This window comes from Barbus barbus (assembly GCF_936440315.1).
Source record: "Barbus barbus genome assembly, chromosome: 41".
Lineage (NCBI taxonomy): Eukaryota > Metazoa > Chordata > Actinopteri > Cypriniformes > Cyprinidae > Barbus > Barbus barbus.
The window spans coordinates 10,005,645-10,021,083 of NC_136719.1; the positions used below are offsets into that span (position 1 = coordinate 10,005,645).

The following is a 15,439-nucleotide window of genomic DNA, read 5'->3' on the forward strand; positions in this document are numbered from 1 at the left end:
GTGAACTTTCCCTTTAAAAGAAAATGTGCAGTTGTTACTTCAAAGGAGGAGTATGTAATTGTTAATGCTAAGATACTTTCTCCTTTTAATCCTAATACATAAAAAGTGCTAAAAGTAAACCCTTTTTAGATATATTTACCTGAAAAATGTGAAAACTGTTGCTCTGTAGCAAAACCAACCAATGACACAGTCTTTGAGAAACCAGTCATTTTTACTTGAAAAAAAACATATTACACAACATTTAATTTAGATATTACCATGTGAAGCACATTTTAGAATTACCTAACATTTTTTACAGTGTATTCTTTGTTGTTTGATGGACCTGGTACTTAAACGTTCACAGTGATAATGGCCAATCACTTTATCACAGGAACAACGTGGTCAAGCATATCAGGAGTGACTTCTGCAAGAAATATGATAACGTCTAACCGAAAAGTGTCTGGTCAATAGATTGCTATCGCCGAATGTCCAGTTGGTTTCAGTGGGCAAGCCGTTAAGACCACAGGGTCTCGTACCTCTCATATATATACAGTGCCCTCCATAAGTATTGGAACAGTAAAGACAAAATTGCTCTGTTGGCTGTGGAGTCAAGACATTTGCAAATATGATTAAAAGATGAATATGAGACAAAACTACAGAATGTCACATTTTATTATTAGCCGTTTGCAACGTGTTTACATTTTGCAGAACAGCCGGAAGAAGATACGTCAATGTGCATTTGTTTCGTTATGTTCAGATGTTCGGTAGCCGGTCACGTGAGGAGTTTTCACTCTTCTCTGTGTCAGAGGTCAGAGGTATACATACAGACATATATATAACACATAATTAATATAGGCCTACTTTGAAATATCATTTAATTCAGTGATGCAAATCAGACATTTCAGCTGTTACTCCAGCTTTTAGAGTCATATGATCCTTCAGAAATCATTCTAATATATTGATTTATTACCGGTGTTGGAAATATTTTTTGGAACCTGTGACATTTTGTTCAGGATTCGTTGATGAATAGAAAGCTAAAAAGAGCAGCATTGATAATAAATTATTTCTGAAGGAGTATGTGAGACTGAAGACTAGAGTAAAGGCTGATGAGAATTCTGATTTGCATCACAGAAATAAATTACATTTAAAAACAAAAAAAACATTACAAATCTTTTGTGTGTGTGTGTGTGTATAGAGAGAGAGAGAGAGAGATAGACAGACACACACACACTACATAAATATCTCTATATATCTAAATAAAAATACACTATAGATATACAGTATATGATCCAAAGTAACTAACTAACTACTTGAGTAGGTTTTTTATCCAATAATGTTCTACTCTTACTCAAGTAACTATTCAGACTATTACTTTTACTTGAGTAAATATTTCTAGAAGTACTTTTACTTTTACTTGAGTACAATTTTTGGGTACTCTACCCACCTCTGCTCATCTTTGTGCTTTTTTGCAAACTCTAATCTTGCCTTTCTATTTTTGGTGCTGGTCAGAGGTTTGCATCTTGCTGTGTAGCATCTGTAATTCTGTGTCAAAGTCTCCTGAGGACAGTATATTGTCAGAGCATCACCCCAGCTTTCTGGAGGTTGTTGGTGATTTTACAGACACGTCTTTTAAGGTTCATTTTCACAGCTTTTATGATTTGTCTGTCATCAACTACTGTTGTTTTCTCAGCCGATCAGGTAGTTGTTGGTTGCTGGTGTCGCTGGTCATTTCCAAACTCTTGATTTCTCCATGCCCTTTGTTTTTGCTAGAGCTCTCTAACTGACTTCCTCTTTTCTGTTAGCATCCAAATTGCTTGCTTTTCTCTCAAAGTCAGCTCCCTCATCTTCATCCTGGTTTGTGTGTGTCATCATCGAATGCAAGATTCAGAATACAGAAGTAATGGATATAACTGATACGACACATTCCCTGCTTTTAATATCTGAAGAATTAATGCAACAGGACACAGCTGATCACTTAGAAAGACCTGTGAGGCAACTGTTTCAATACTTATGCTCACATCAGATAGAGGGATGAAACTCTAAAAGTGCTGAACTTCTTAGCTATCTATGTGTTGAATAACCCAATAATAAAATGTGACATTCTGTAGTTTTGTCTCATATTCATATTTTAATCATATTTGTAAATGTCTTGACTCCACAGCCAACAGAGCAATTTTGTCTTTACTGTTCCAATACTTTTGAAGGGCACTGTATATCTTCGTTCTCTCGTCATATCTCTCAACATTTCCTCTTGCACTCTGTCAACATGTTTCTCTGTTTTCTGTGTCTACTGCCCTCCCTTTATCCCTGGTCTCTAATGACATGGCCCATCCCCCCTCCATTGAAATGTTCACATGTGCACACAGCAGACAGTGTTTTTCATTGTTAGAGATGACTGCGATGATAACAAAGCGGAGCGAGACTGGGTTGCTCTCGCTTTCTAACTGTGCAGAGTTTTGAAACTTCCTTCAGGTGAGGAAGCGAATCACATCTTCAAAGGCCATGAGATAGAGGTTAAAACAATCGCTTCTCATTCTCATTGTGTGCTCGAGCAAAGCCTGCACTTATGATGAAAGAGGGGAACAGCAACTCAGAGAGAACAAATGTTTCCTCTAAATGTGAATGTAAAAAAACAGCGCTCATCCCTTCATGTACGTAATTTCACACTCAAAGATGTGTTAGTGGCTTTGAAACCACAAGGGATAAAACATATGGCGCATTAAACACTTCATGGAGGACAGGATCAGGATCATCTTACGGACGTCATGTTATCTGTTTCTGAAGATTAATAAGAAGGAGTGTATGATGCATGTGCACAGCTCTGCTAGGTCCACCCAAGTCTCTTATCAGTGCTGAACAGAGCCGCTGCAATGACGGCCTGACGGGTGATAGCAGGTTGTTGATGTTACCTTAGGGCTCAGGCTACCCTACCTTCCCACACACTTTCCTCTTGCTTTCTGGTCTTTATTTCAGAGCCATTTAAAATGTCCAATTATGATACATTTCTAGCAAGGGAACAAAAAAATAGTAATGTAAAAAGTGATAACTTTTGTCTTCCGTGTTTATGTTTTTTGTCTATACAATAACTGTGTAACAGTTATTGTATAGTAACTGTAACTTCATTGTATGGGCAAAAACATTGAAACATTCACAAAATATGTTCTTATGGAAAAAAAGAAAGTGAAAGAATAGTAAGTCTGAATGTACAAAATTAATTTAACATTATAGGTGAAAAGTACCCAGGTGACCTACTACTTCGAGAATCATTCTGATGTGCGCATCTGACAGACATTTTACTATCCCATGAGGCCACAGTAGAGAAGTTGTAACTGCCAGTGCAATCAATGCTATGTGTCACATGGCAATGACAACATGATGAATGTAGTACCATATCACATTATTTCATAGATCTTTTTAGACCTGCATTTTTTTGGATACACCTACTGTTATATTGTCTGAAAGCGATTAAACATGGTCATCACCCAAAAACCGTCTCTGACACAAAGCGCGGGCTTCCATGATCTCTCTATCGGTGGTTTGACAGAGCATCGGAGCTGTTTATCGCCTTTCTGAGCTAATATAAACCAACCATCTGCTTTTAACCAAACACATAAAAAAACATGCTCCCCTTAACCCAATACAGTCCCCAATTCAGCAGCACAGAGGGGGGAGAAGGCAGCCGTAGATCTGTTTTTGTGCACCAGGGACTTTTCTGGTGAGGAAATCCACTCCAGATGTGTACAATTCGCCCCCTGCTTAATTGCCATTGTTATCATAGATGTTTAGTTTTTTTGCAAGGCATTGATAACTTTTGTAGGAGGTGACAGGATCATTGGGAAAATGTGCTGGATTTTGTATAAATCAAACTAACAGAGGTCTAGCATCGAGAGGCAAAAGCCAAACAGGAGGAATTAGGATGACACCTAAACCTGTTAGAGGTTTGACTACTGGCTACTTACTCATAAACAGCCACAGATGTTCCCCAATGCCCTTCAAACACTTCAGTCAGGCTTTTTTTAGTGTGCATGTGCGCGTTTCCCCCATTCTGTTTCCTGTCATCATGGCATTCGTATAAAGAGCCAAATATTGGCTTTGTGAGTCCCATGGTTAATCACAGAGTAATTAGGAGCTGGTCCTGCAGGAATGGAGGGTTGACTTTGCTTTGAAACTCACTCTCCCCTTGTTCCTCATAATAGGTTTTTTTACAAGCACTTTTAAGGTGGAGAGAGAGGAGAGGTTTTACTGGGCCGGCAGTGTGGTGTGTGGCGTTTCACAGAGCACTTTAAAATCTATCTGGAGCATCTAAATGACAGACCACCACTCCACTGTAATCAACCTGAATGAAGCCCAGCCGCAAAGTCCAGAAAAAAAGAAGAATATAAATAAACAAACAAGCAGATAATGACTCCTCAGATAGCTTCTTTTTAAATGGGTGTGTTTTGGATTCAGAACTGAAAGACAAAGACTGAATGTGTGGATGCTGGTGTCTAACAGAAGCTGTGTGTTTGTGTGGGTGAATGAGCGAGAGAAAGCGGCCACTTCCCAAATTTAATGAACTCTTTGATTTTTGAACGACATCCTTCTGGACTCAATCAAGTTGGTCATGTTCTACATTTGGCTTCAGCATATTTATTTAGTGTTTTCAAACTACTATGCTGAGAGGTAAGCTTTAATTTCATCTAAATATTTGGTCATGTCATTGTAAATACTCTGCACTTTTGAAGCATTCACCACAAAACATTTTCAGAAACTTTCAGTGGAGTTACTTGTTATTCCTATTAACTGTTTAGGTCATTTTCATAGGACCAATAATGTTTTGTTTTTTTTCCTCAAAAATAATTAATACAAAAATCATGTAATACCCTTAACTAATACCTCAACGATGAACTATTAAACTTTGAATTGATGGTAAAAATAAGAATATCATGCCCTGTACTGAGGTGAAAATTCATCTGTTTGGAGAAACTTTCTGAATCATCTCTCCATAAATTGCATTCTTAAAATAAAGGAAGATCCATGGAAAATGTGCTTTGAAGTGGAAAAGTTTTTTTTAGATTTTTAAAATGTTCTTCAAAATGGTTCATTTAAGATCTGTTCATTGAAAGGCTCTTTAGGGAATCAAAAAGGGTCTTCTATGGCATCACTGCAAAAGGAGCCTTTATTTTTAAGAGTGTGTACGGATAAACAATAATATGTTCATTGCTGCATATCATTCCATGATATTGGAATATCATTGTAATTTTATGAGTCCAGTTCTTTCTGCAGTCTTCTTTCCCTGAAATTTAAAAAAGAACATTTTAAGAAGTTGTTTCTGAGAATCACTGCTTTAAGATTTCTGTTTTTAGGCTTAGAATGCAACATAATGCATCATTATTAGTATATGATAAGATCATCTCTAATATGTAAAATAATGCCAGCTGTAAACTTTGAAAGATTGTTCTTATTAGGTGTTTTAAAAAGTGAATTAAAAAAACTTTTAGCAGGGATTTTTATTATTATTATTATTAATTTAATACTTGCTTAGAAATGTGAATCCTTTTGTTTGGATAAACTTCAGCTGCTCCCCAGCTCACTCAGCAGCCTCTCACCTTCACTTTACGGCATATGAAGTTTACCTGACCTTCTCTTCACATCCTTCTGTGTGCTGTTTGGTGAAGTCGCCTCTGACCACTGGACTCAGAGCAGTTATGCTTCAGATAATCTGCTACTGCCTGAACACACAATATATTTCAGATATTTTGATACCATAGCAATGGCTTACAGACAGTAAAAAGTAGTAAAAGTTAAACAGTAAAAACAGTAAAAGTTTTCTACAAACAGTAAAAGAAAAATAAATTATAAAATATTAATCACCAACAACATTTGTTGTTGCACGAACTGTTCTAAACCACCTTTTATAAAGCAATATAAAATGAATAAAATCCTTATTCCGTTCATCCTTTAAAGATAAATGGCCACAATACATTTGAATATTTTTTAATTTAAGGAATTGCAAATTTTCTTTTTTTGGGGGGGGGGGGGGTTGAATGAATGGCTGTAATTATTGTTCTGTAATTATCTTCATGCTGTTTAACTTTGCCTTTATATTATCTGATGGCCATGTTGCACATGTATCAGATATGCATCAAAAACATATTTAACTGTTTTCATCTATTTTTATTTTCCTAAATGTTTAATCTACTTGTTATTTGATCAATGAGTAATTTGGGTTCTTTCTATGTCCTTTTTAATTGTATAAAAGCCTCAGTTCCTAACCTTTAATCATCTCTTACCACATTTGGGCTTTCCCTTTTGATCTTTCTTTCTTGTCTGCACACATAAGTCTTTTAAAATATAATTTAATCTATTTAGTCTAAATTTAATGGGGTGTACAAACTATTTATATTCCAAGTCTGTCATTCTGATTTGCATTGTTTGTAAATGATGCTGTGTAACTCACTATAAAAGTGCTTTATGTGGTAACATCTAAACTTATATATTAGTTTAATTGAATTAAAATAAAATAAAAATACATATGATTGAATATGACTTCATCAGATGACATTACATTAACGGGGTAATTATTAGGGGTCAGACTTTTGCTTTTCACAGTCCATAGCTTATTAGTCAAATCTAAGATCTGTTGCTTTTCATGTTCTTTCCAACCGACTGTTAGCCTTGGAAAATCTTGATACGTTTCGACAAGTATCACGTTTTCTGTGTATATGTACAAACGTTTCTCGGAGAATAAGCTAGAAAATCATATTTTCAGATATTTAAATAATTTATTTTGAAATAAAAAAATAACGTAATTTATATTAGGCTATTTTATACAGGTTAAGTGTCTGTAAGTCAAAGCTAAATGTGTATTAAAAGAGAATGGCTGAAAATAAATGTAGCATAATATTTTTTCTTTCTTTTTAAATTCAGATATGCACATAAGTTAAAACATCTCTTCATTTCAAACGCTCTCATGAACTTCCCCTCCAACTCAAACCCCGCAACAATTCCGTTTCAAAACTACCTGATAGTATCACTCCAAACTATCATTCAGTATCCAGACATTTTTTGTAATTTTTCGTTTTTTTATATATAATGTCACAACAAATCTCATAAATTGAGAAAAAAAAAAAAAACTCCTGAAACCTTCGTGAATACATTTAATTTCACTCAGGTGCCAGAAGGGCTCCTGGAGGGTTTTCTTTTTTTAACATAAAAACTCGGAAAGGTTTCGCCCCTTTGCATTGAGCATGTCGAGAGGCTTATTGAAGACCCTTGCTCCCCTACCCCCTACTCTCTCTCTCTTACACACACACACACACACCCACCCACACCCGCACCCGCTGCTCGGAGGGGGTTGGGGTGGTGAGGAAACGGTCTGGTGCGCCCTGGAAGTGATTCTTCAAGGTGAAACGGGAGTATCGGAGACTACACGTGGGACCTGCCCTCTTCATGCTTCATTAAATTAAACATTCCCTTCAGACATTTAAGCGCAAATGTTTAATTCTCAAACACTATAAAATCTTACTAGATGTTAATAATTGATTAAACATCTAAAGAGAAACTATTTTTGGTTAAATAATCGTTTGAGAATTAAATCTTACCTGATCAGAATATTTGAGCATCCAAAGATCGTTTGCTTGTGAATGACCATGTTTATGCATGTGTCTTGATTTCTATCTGAAATAGGCTAATTAATCTTTCATAATGATTCTCCATGCATGATTATCCCAGAATCAACACCAACAATTTTGTTTGATGAATATCTGCATTTATTATAGCCTGTTTTTCTTGCTTATTATATTGTTCTTCACTTGTAAATATGGACATATTCAGCAATAACATTTAATAGATGAAAAATAAATCGATGAAAATAAAAACGTTTAATGTCAGGACAGAAAGCCTCAACAGGGCTTTGACAGAGCACACTTCAGAGTTTCTGAAAATCATCCAAAGTTTGTTGTGTATGACCGTTTGTCTTTCTTTCAATTTTTGTAAATATTAGATTGAAATTGCACTGTAAATAAACAGTAACTTCAATGCTAATTTTTTATATTTATTACTTGCATAATGTAGATTTACTATTTACATTTGTGAACCTAAAAACATAAACAATAAGTAAAAAAATCCTTCAATAATCCTGTTAAAATAAGAAATTAGGTTTTTTTACAAAACTGTTTTCATACGTTTCCATTCATTTAACTTGCCACAAACAATTTCTATCATTCCTATTCTGTTTTATAGCCTACGTTTTCTTAATAAATAATAATAATTATTATTTTTACTAAAAGTGCAACGAACTTACTGCATCCTGGCACTACTTTGATTATAGCTACTTGCAGCAAAAACAGAAAAGTTGAAATATTTACATTATAAAAAATTAAGTTAACATTTAGAAAAACAAAGCATCTTAACACCTTCATGCAAACCACTGATACCTCTTTTACGCTTTTAACGCATTCAATTAATAACTAGAACCAGAGTTTAATTGCTGTATATCTTGCTTGAATAGAGATTAATCAAAAGAGACCTGATAAAATGTGCATTGCATTTGAAAAGAGCGTGGCGTTCTGTATAAAATAAAGAGCTGCTTGTTGACTCAGTCACCTTGCATTAAACATGCCTGCATTAAATAATTGAAAAACGCTCTCAATGCTTTTACTTTCGATGCACGTTCAGCGACGAGCCTCATCAGTCCCGCCGTTATCCATCATTAATCAGAACGATAAGTAAACTACAAGCCCAAAAACACACACAACCCACGCGCGCGCACACAACAGTTTACCAGCCCCTGTGAAAAGTTTGTGAAAGTGGCCTGACGTCACACTCCCACAATGCTCGCGCGCCCCATAACTCTGCTGCTGCAGCCTGAGGAGCGCGAGACACTCAGGCCCCGAAAAAAGAAAAATTAGAGAAAAAAATTGGAAAAAATAATAAAACAACAGATCGAGAGGAGAAAGGTGGCGTGGGGCTCCCACGGGTAAGTCGGTGCTGGAATGTGTCGGCGGTTCCTTGTGAAATTGACTAATGCGGCGCTGGAAAGTTTTTTGGTGGCAACTGCTCGTTTTTTTCTGCAAGTCCTCATAATGTAGCTGCACGCTCTGATGTGTGCATGTTTTTTTAATGAGATTCCGATAATTAATACAACTCGTTCGGCCGCGGATAGATGTGGCAGATGATACACGAGACCTTCTTAGTAGCTAATAACACTGTTGATATTTTCTCTCGAGCCGACGTCATTTATTTTTGGCGTATTTTTGTGAAACATCGCTGAGGCTCCGGGTATTTAATATTTAATTGCACGTTCGCAAACTTCATCGATAAATACACTGCGGATGCATTTTGTTTACAAACCGATACATTTGCATTTGCTCGATCATCGGCTCGGCTGTGTCTACTGATGTTCAGAAGGACTTTGGAGCGAATAGTTGAATTTTAAGTAATTTCTGAATATTTATGCCTGTGCTGAGGACACACACGAGCTGAAGCTCCGTTCCTGTTGAGTTTCAAACATTGCTTTATACAAACGCGTCTGTCTATGAATAGTTCACTGCTTGATTTGAGAAAATAACACTGGGCTGTAAATATACAACTATTTTAGGCTATTTTAGTTTGTCTCGTACTATATACCTCCATTGCTTATCTGTTGCTAGTCATTTGTTTGTCACAGATCGGATGTTCCTGGGCGGATTGTGACTTTTCTATAATGCCTTCTGTTTGTTTCTGTGTTCCTATCAAGAGGTACTCGACAAACAACAGTGTCAAAGCTGGGGTTGAGGTGTGGGGCACCTCTTTTTAATGTTCATTTACATATTGCTTGGCTGTGGGGATGAGTAAGCTAAGAATCACTGCTGAGAAATGATCACACTGTTTATGTTCCGTAGTGAGAAATCAGTGAACTTTGTTTACACTGTAAACAAATTTAACCTACTAAATTGAAAACAAGTTCATGCATTCAGTTTGTGAGTAAAATCAAAGCGGTTTCAAAGTCTCAACTTGAGTGATGAGTTTATTACACTTTTAACTTTGCATTGAAGAAAATCTAGTTAAAACTGATCAAATTGAGGACAAGTTCATTGATAGACCGAAATATGTTGTTAGAATGATTAAAACATGTTTATAGCGAAGAGAGCTCACTGATATGTTTTAAGATATAACATTAAAAGTAAATCGCAGTTATGCTTATGGACTCTATTAATCATCCACTATTAAAGATCATCCCAACACCATGCACTAAACACCTGTAGATGTGTGACATCTCTTTCTCAAATAACTAAAAATATTCATCCCACTAAAACTGAAAACTCGAGTTTAACTGGTGCTTCAAATATGGCACAAGTTTCTTAGTTTATAAAAAAGTTTTTTCCTCAATATTTTTAACCTTTTTAATAATGTTACTTATAAGTCAAATGCGGTTAAGACACTTGAAATGTATGAAATTGAAACTGAATTGCAAAAATGTTTAAAGAATCATTTAAAACCTGTTTCTAGCATTGTTCGTTAAAGTGGTTTAAGTATAGATATTGTAATTAAAGTTAATTCGTCATTGCTTTTGTATAAGCGACCGATCTTAAGTTCATCAGTCAGCATGATTGCAACACTATTCAAACACCTGTAGCTGTGTGATATCTTTTTCTCAAATGCATTACAGAGTGAAAGCTTTCATAGGCTTTGCCTTTTTTATCTCATGCACTTGTTTGTGTTGTGCTAAAGTTAGTTTTGTTGCTGTGTGCATTGAAAATAATCAAAATGAAATGTTTCACTTTGGCTGGATTCATTGGATAAATTTGAAAAGATGGCTTTCTAACAGTGATTGATAAAGAACAGGTTGCGACGAGCTCTTGTTTGGTGGTTGTGCTCCACCATGGCCCTCTACTTCCACTGCCTCAAGCTACACAATAAGGAAATGGAAGTGAGATCATCACGAGACAGTGCTTTTGTTATTTACATTGCATGTTGAAACTCATATTTTGATGTGTGAGACAGTTTAGTTTTTCAGCTTTGGTTTTGCTTCTGGGGATCTTTACAAGGGTTTGACTGATTAAAGCTAATTTATTTCCACGTTAAGTGTTAAATTGTGCACTAGAAGTTAACAAAATTGAGATATGAGCTTAAAATATTTCTTTAAAACATTTCTGGTTCTTGTTCCATCTCATATGTAGTTGTATTTTGTTGAGCTTGTCATTTTTTGACACCTCGTCGTGAGTTGAGAGATTTTGAGAGATGTAGATATTGTGGGATGTTTTAAACAAACGTTTCAGCGGTTTAATTTTCATGTGTTCTCTGAAAAGGGGTCTTACATGCTTGATTCAGTGTGTTGAGTTTGAGAGAGAGAGAGCGAGCATGTGCATCAAGGGGGGTTTCTCCTCTGAAAACATCCCACAATTCCATGCTCCTCGGTGGGTAACAGGCTGATTATCATGAGAAAGCACATCAGAGGGGTTAATAGGTAGGACAGGCTTTGGAGAGCACAAACGCTACTTAATACCCAGTGTAGAATGGGGATCAGCCCTCATCTGAGTCCTTATATCCTCCACTTATAGCATTGAGGAGTGAACAGGGATGATGCTGTGCCTGAGATATGTGCCGAGTTACATTAAAATAGCTATTTATTTTGAATTACGATTTAAGTGTTTTGTGACAGTATTATGGGCTTGTGGTTCAGCCGATGAGTTTGTTTGTATTTGCAGTCGTGAGCATATTATACTATATGTGATTGTGTTGTGTCTAAATCCATGTCTGAAATGGGCACTGGGGGTGTTTATGTGGGCAGAATGAACAGTAGCTGATCTGGTCACTAAGTCGCCCCATAAAAAAGGGAGGAGAGAAAGAGAGAGATAAAATCAGGCCAAGTTCACGAGGGTATTATATCTCCTCCGAGTGCCTTAACATCAGATTTGATTCTTATCAGAAAACGATTCATGTCAGAAATGACAGAAATATGAAAAATCATTCGTTTGGAACGCCTGTAGACCTGAATGATTGTAGAAATAGAATTTCGCAACAAACATTATTAACTGCAATAAATTAAAAACAGTGTATAGCATGTTAAATGCATATTACAGAAATGAATTAGTATAGAAAGTTGTAGAAATTAACTCCAAATATGCTATAAACGTTTACTGTGTTTGAAAACCTTTTTGTTTATGAATAAATGTTAAGAGTTGTTATTTATTTTTGTCACAATGGTTTTGTATTAAAGTACTTTTCAAGTTCTTTTGAAACATAGAATATGGTAAACTTAGCAGAGATGGCAAAGTTATAGTTGCATTTTTATGAATTTGTCATCAAACAACCAAAAAATTCAGATTGACAATAACAATGTGTAAAATAATCATAAATTGATAATCTGCCATTGACAAATATTATACAAAGATCTTGATCTTAGAATGTAAAATCTGTTAATTTAAATTAAAACATTCTCAGAAACTGATTTGAATATGTTTGGATTGTACTGTAAAAAATGTGACCTAAAAACTTGGTAACATCTAAATTAACCAGTTTTATAGTTTTTATAGTTAAAAATAGTTTTAATACAACAAAATGTTCTAAAAGAGTTAGGTAAAAACAAACTATTTTAGATTTTAAGGTAGAAGTCATCTAGCTCTTTAAAGTTGCGTATTTTTGTTTTTACAGTGTGGAACATCAAAAATCACATTTTTTATTATTAATTTCTTAGTCACAAACAACTTATTTAATGCTTTGTATCTAACTGTTTATTATCCTTAAACTTTTACTGAAGTATTTATTTTTAGCTCCCTCATCAATCAGCATTTGATATGATATAGAACAAAGGAAGAAGATAAAACTGAAAGAAAGGAAAATATATATATCTAACCAAATAAAGTTTTCAGGGTCTAAACCGAATCTTAGAGTACAGAACAGCGTTCAGAAGGGGTATGAAACAACAGTTTCAGCAATCGCAAATCCAAGCTCATTAATTGCAGGAGAAAGCGTCATCAAGCGAACCGAACAAAGAGTAATAGAAAAGAAACCACACATAAATAGTACATGTGTAAATACACGCTAATACTCTTGACAGCTTTGCAAAACAAATCCAAACACAAAGTACACATGCCACACACACCGCAACCAAGTCGCACACGCAAAACAGAAGTGTCTTTTTTTCCTTTGCTGGCACGCATTCTGACTGCACTTGCAGTATGCAGCGCCTAGATAGTAAGAAGATGCTAGATGTTTGAAACGCATAGCTCCACTGTACACGAGTAAAGCTGTGCTTTTGAAAGCAGCCAGCCAGGTGTGGCTTTTCAAGGCCCGAGTCTATCCATCACTGAACACCACTTATGCTGCAACCCCTCCTTCTCTTCCTTCAGATCCCCCTCGTCCATTTTTCCACCCCAAAGATGGGTCTTCTTCCCCTCCGAGCTGCTTTCTCACTCGTTTACCGTCTCTCTGCTATCTTTGATGTGAATTTATTGTCTTGCTTCAGGAAATGTACTGTACTGTTACTGTGCAGTACATTTCTAATGTCTTTTAATGTGATTACCTCGCTGTTAAGAAAGATGATATAATGGATTCTGTAAATTAAAATTCTGTAAATAAAATAGACAAAAGATTCCATTAAATAATTAGATAAGTAATACTTTTAAATTGGTTCAAATTAAATAATTTAGGTATTTGGTTTTCGGTTGCATCTTTCAAGTGACAGGCACAGAGTTTAATCAAAAAAAAAAAAAAGTCCAAAATTTTGCATGAGAAATTGATTGGGTAATTTAAATAAATATGAGATTCAAGCACTCGTTTATCCAAAGTAACATCATCCAACAGCGACACCAGGAAGGTTCAAAGGAGGGCAGCGTCTTTTGAGCTTGTTGTGCTTTCATTGATTGAGAAGGAAATAGTGAATTACAGCCGTAAACGTCACGTGACGAGAGGCAGTACTTCTGTGTGGCTGTGATTGGCTGATCACACTGCCAATTAGATAATGCACACACCTATTGATTCATGAATGACCATCCACTTGGAAAACTCTTAATTTTACTAACATCTGAAATTACAAATAAAAATGAGCATAATGTTATGAACTGTAATATGCGTATAAAAAGACACACAGTCATGTACGGAGAATCCAAAAGACCTGATTAGAGCGTGATTAGATGACTCAGTCACAGAGAGGAAAAAGAAAGCTGCATGACGAGGGAGATAGTCAAAGAAGAGGGCTGGAGGAAAACATTTATCATTCATGTCATCGTTTGAGTTACTTTCGCAAAAGCAATGTTTTGCTTTAGAGAGAGGGTTTGTTTAGTTGTGTATTGATGTATAAATTGGACTGTGTGTAAGTGTTGGTCCGAAGTAGTTATCTGGTGAGATGTCAGGTGTTTTCATGGGTTCCTCTGTTCATTGGTTGATGCTGCAGGTGAAGAAGGAAAATTAAAGTTGTGTATGTTACGATTTGATTGGTAATGATATGATGAAATATCATGGCAATCAAACAAACATTTACAAAAACAAGCTGGTATGTGACACCCTAACTTAACTATAACTATTAAGTTAACTATTAACTGAACTATACAGAATAAGGAAAAAAGGAAGAAAAAAAATACACAGAAATTGGTCACATGGGGAGCAATTAACTAACTATTGCTTCGTTAAACTCTTCATTTGCTGCTTATTTATAATTAGTATAGTTGTTAAGTTTAGGTATTGTAGGATTAAGGGATCTAAAATATGGTCATTCAGAATAAGGCATTGATTTGTGCTTTATGAGTACTAATAAACAGCCAATATGCTGAGAAACTAGTTAATAGTGAGAACTGGTCCCTAAACTAAAGTGTTACCGAGAAAATTTATGAAATGAAGAAGCTTCAGTTGCGCTTAAGTTGAGCCTTAAGTCTTAAGCAAAGTACTCTTTTTTTGAAAGTATTTACTTAAATATGTTTACTTATTATACAGTTAATACTTAATATATTTTGTATTGTTTATATTTATTATAGTTTTATGTTATAATGAGCGATTCAAAACCAATGGTCAGTGTTTGTTTTTTGTTTAGATGAGGTCTTTACCTAAATGAAAAAAATTATATATTTATTATGTTTTATATGTTCTCTCTTTCTTTCCCTCCTTCAGCTGCTCCCATTAAGTGATGCCACAGCAGAAATATTCTATTTTATATTATTTATATAGATTGTAATTTTATATTATATTTAATGAGCGGTTCTTCAAAAGCAAAGCTCAGTTTGTTTGGTTTAGTGTTTTAATATTTATTTTATTACTTGGCTTTTAACATTGAACACATCAACCGTTGTTGTTTAGGGCTTTTAAGGCTTTTACCTAAGAGATGCCAAAAACCTTCTTTTTCTTGCTTAATTGAAGTACAATTTTTGTCAAATTAGTGTATATAAAAGGTGATGCATTAATTTAGTGTCTTGCGATCATAGACTCATGATCATGATGTATTCTGGGGCATTATGAATGCAACTGCAGTCTTTCATTTGGTCTATAAGGGACCATTTCTGGCAAA

General features: G+C 35.3%; 1 protein-coding gene across 1 annotated transcript in view; it reads left to right on the plus strand.

Annotated features, from left to right (window-relative positions):
- The first annotated feature begins 8,808 nt into the window (after positions 1-8,808).
- The window catches only part of LOC306860880 (zinc finger protein PLAGL2-like), a 41,440-nt gene continuing 34,809 nt past the window's right edge, over positions 8,809-15,439 (plus strand). Inside the window, exon 1 of the mRNA XM_079402873.1 lies at positions 8,809-8,938. The gene's annotated coding sequence lies outside the window, so the exon portion shown is untranslated. The remainder of the gene's footprint in view (positions 8,939-15,439) is intronic.